Source organism: Apodemus sylvaticus, chromosome 13 (genome assembly GCF_947179515.1).
Source record: "Apodemus sylvaticus chromosome 13, mApoSyl1.1, whole genome shotgun sequence".
Taxonomy (NCBI): Eukaryota; Metazoa; Chordata; class Mammalia; order Rodentia; family Muridae; genus Apodemus; species Apodemus sylvaticus.
The window spans coordinates 47,420,678-47,424,409 of NC_067484.1; the positions used below are offsets into that span (position 1 = coordinate 47,420,678).

The window sequence follows — 3,732 nt, forward strand, 5'->3', positions numbered from 1 at the left end:
GTTCCTGAGTGCAGGCAGACCCCTGGCAGTTTGCACCCCCAGAGACTAAAACTTGGGGTGATACAGTACCTAGTGAAGCTCTACTGCCCCGGAAGGCAGCAAATATCCATATTTTATTTTTTATTAAATATTTTATTTACTTATACTTCAACTGTTTTCCCCTTTTCCGGTACTCCCTCCACAAGCCCCCTATCCCACGCCCCCTCCCCCTACTTCTATGTGGGTGCTTCCTTGCACACCCTTCCACTCCTACCTCACTGTCCTGGCATTCCCCTATACTGGGGGAATTGAGCCTTCACAGGACCAATGGCCTCCCCTCCCATTGATGCCTCACAAGGCCATCCTCTTCTTCAATGAGTCCCTCCATGTGTACTCTTTGGTTGGTGGTTTAGTTTCTGGGAGCTCTGGGGGGGTCTGGTTGGTTGATACTATTGTTCTTCCTATGGGGTTGCAAACCCCTTCAGCTCCTCGGTCCTTTCACTAACTCCTCCTTTAGGGTCCCCCTGCTCTGTCCAATGGTTGGCTGAAAGCACCCACATCTGTATTTGTCAGACTCAGGCAAAGCCTCTCAGGAAACAGCTGTATCAGGCTCCTGTCAGCAAGCACTTCTTGGCATCACTTTTTGGCCTTTTGGCTAAGATCAAATGTAGTATCTGTTCTTCTTAGTGTAGATATTTTAATTGGGTGAAAGAAGACTGTGTCAGCACAAAGTAGAAATAAAACTTCAAAAAAGGCTGTCAATCTATTTTTATTTTTTTCCCATCCCATACAAGCTGAACAAATGAAAATTAATCATTTAAATCAAAGTTGCCCTAAGAAAAGAACTATAGCCAGAATGGTGAGCCTTTAGAGACATAATTACTTTTTAGGAAGAAAAAAACTATTAGAAGCTGCAACAAATTTTATTTGACATTTTTTATTGGATATTTTCTTTATTTACATTTCAAATGTTAACCCCTTTCCCGGTTTCTCCCCACTCCCAGAAACCCCTGTCCCATCCTCCCTCCCCCTGCATCTATGAGGGTGTTTCTCTACCCACCCACCCACTCAACCACTCACCCACTCACCTACCCCACCTCCCTGCCCTCCCCTACACTGGGACATCTATCCGGCCTTCATAGGACCAAGAACCTCTCCTCCCATTGATGTCTAACAAGGCCATCCTCTGCTACATATGCGGCTGGAGCCATGGGTCCCTCCATGTGTACTCTTTGGTTGGTAGCTTAGTCCCTGGGAGCTCTGGGGGGGTCTAGTTGGTTGATATTGTTGTTCTTCCTATGGGGTTGCAAACCCCTTCAGCTCCTTCAGTCCTTTCTCTAACTCCTCCATTGGAGACCCCCAGGGTCAGTGATTTTGATCATTATTGGCATAATTTATGCTTACTGTGTAAACCTGAATGCTAAATAATGATTACTTTGAAATGAATGAAATGTTTTCCTGGTTTCATCATATTCTATAGAAAGTAATCAAGAGATATTGAGACAGATAAAATTTTTTTCTTCTAGTTTACTTTTTTGTTTTGGAACAATAAGGGTGGTGGACACTGGTAGTTTGCATTGGAGAAGGTTAAGGTGTGGTTGCACATTCATTCTTTTTTTAATATACGATATATTTTTTTATTTACATTTCAAATGATTTCCCCCTTCTGGCCCCCTACTCCCTGAAAGTCACATAAGCTCCCTTCCCTCTCCCTGTTCTCCCACCCACCCCTTCCCACTTCCCTGTTCTGGTTTTGCCTTATATTGCTACACCAGAACCAGGGGCCACTCCTCCGTTCTTCTTGTATCTCATTTGATGTGTGGATTATGTTTTGGGTATTCCAGTTTTCCAGGCTAATATTCACTTATTAGTGAGTGCATACCATGATTGATCTTTTGAGACTGGGTTACCCCACTTAGTATGATGTTCTCTAGCTCCATCCATTTGTCTAAGAATTTCATGAATTCATTGTTTCTAATAGCTGAATAGTACTCCATTGTGTATATATACCACATTTTTTGCATCCATTCTTCTGTTGAGGGATACCTGGGTTCTTTCCAGCTTCTGGCTATTATAAATAGGGCTGCTATGAACATAGTGGAGCATGTATCCTTATTACATCCTGGGGAATCCTCTGGGTATATGCCCAGGAATGGTATAGCAGGATCTTTCGGAAGTGACATGCCCAGTTTTCTGAGGAACCGCTAGACTGATTTCCAGAGTGGTTGTACCAATTTGCAACCCCACGAGCAGTGGAGGAGTGTTTCTCTTTCTCCACATCCTCGCCAATACCTGCTGTCTCCTGAGTTTATAATCTTAGCCATTCTGACTGGTGTAAGGGGAAATCTCAGGGTTGTTTTGATTTGCATTTCCCTAATGACTAATGAAATTGAGCATTTTTTTAAGATGCTTCTCCACCATCCGAAGTTCTTCAGGTGAGAATTCTTTGTTTGAATCTGTACCCCATTTTTAATACGGTTGTTTGGTTTTCTGGGGTCTAACTCCTTGAGTTCTTTGTATATATTGGATATTAGCCCTCTATCTGATGTAGGGTTGGTAAATATCTTTTCCCAATTTGTTGGTTGCCAATTTGTCCTTTTGATGGTGTCCTTTGCTTTACAGAAACTTTGTAATTTTATGAGGTCCCATTTGTCAATTCTTGATCTTAGAGCATACGCTATTGGTGTTCTGTTCAGAAAATTTCTCCCTGTACCGATGTCCTCAAGGGTCTTCCCCAGTTTCTTTTCTATTAGCGTCAGACTGTTTGGCTTTATGTGGAAGTCCTTGATCCATTTGGAGTTGAACTTAGTACAAGGAGACAAGGATGGATCAATTCGCATTCTTCTGCATGCTGACCTCCAGTTGAACCAGCACCATTTGTTGAAAAGGCTATCTTTTTTCCATTGGATGTTTTCAGCCTCTTTATCGAGGATCAAGTGGCTAAAGGTATGTGGGTTCATTTCTGGATCTTCATTCCTGTTCCACTGATCTGCCTGCCTGTCACTGTACCAATACCATGCAATTTTTAACACTATTGCTCTGTAGTATTGCTTGAGGTCAGGGATACTGATTCCCCCAGAATTTCTTTTGTTGTTGAGAATAGTTTTAGCTATCTTGGGTTTTTTGTTATTCCAGATAAATTTGAGAATTGCTCTTTCTAACTCTATGAAGAATTGAGCTGGGATTTTGATGGGTATTGCATTGAATCTGTACATTGATTTTGGCAAAATGGCTATTTTAACTATATTAATCCTGCCAATCCATGAGCATGGGAGGTTTTTCCATTTTTTGAGGTCTTTTTCTATTTCCTTCTTCAGAGTCTTGAAGTTCTTGTCATACAGATCTTTCACATGTTTGGTAAGAGTCACCCCAAGGTACTTTATACTGTTTGTGGCTATTGTGAAGGGGGTCATTTCCCTAATTTCTTTCTCAGCTTGCTTATCCTTTGAGTATAGGAAGGCTACTGATTTACTTGGGTTGATTTTATAACCTGCCACTTTGCTGAAGTTGTTTATCAGCTGTAGGAGTTCTCTAGTGGGGTTTTTTGGGTCACTTAGGTAGACTATCATATCATCTGCAAATAATGATAGTTTGACTTCTTCCTTTCCAAATTCTATCCCTTTGGCCTCCTTATGTTGTCTAATTGCCCAAGCTAGTACCTCAAGTACAATATTGAAAAGATAAGGAGAAAGGGGCAGCCCTGTCTAGTCCCTGATTTTAGTGAGATTGCTTCAAGTTTCTCTCCATTTAGTT

At 41.7% G+C, this 3,732-nt stretch overlaps 1 pseudogene; it reads left to right on the forward strand.

Annotated features, from left to right (window-relative positions):
- The first annotated feature begins 614 nt into the window (after positions 1-614).
- On the forward strand, positions 615-768 carry LOC127664285 (uncharacterized; annotated as a pseudogene).
- Positions 769-3,732: the final 2,964 nt, after the last annotated feature.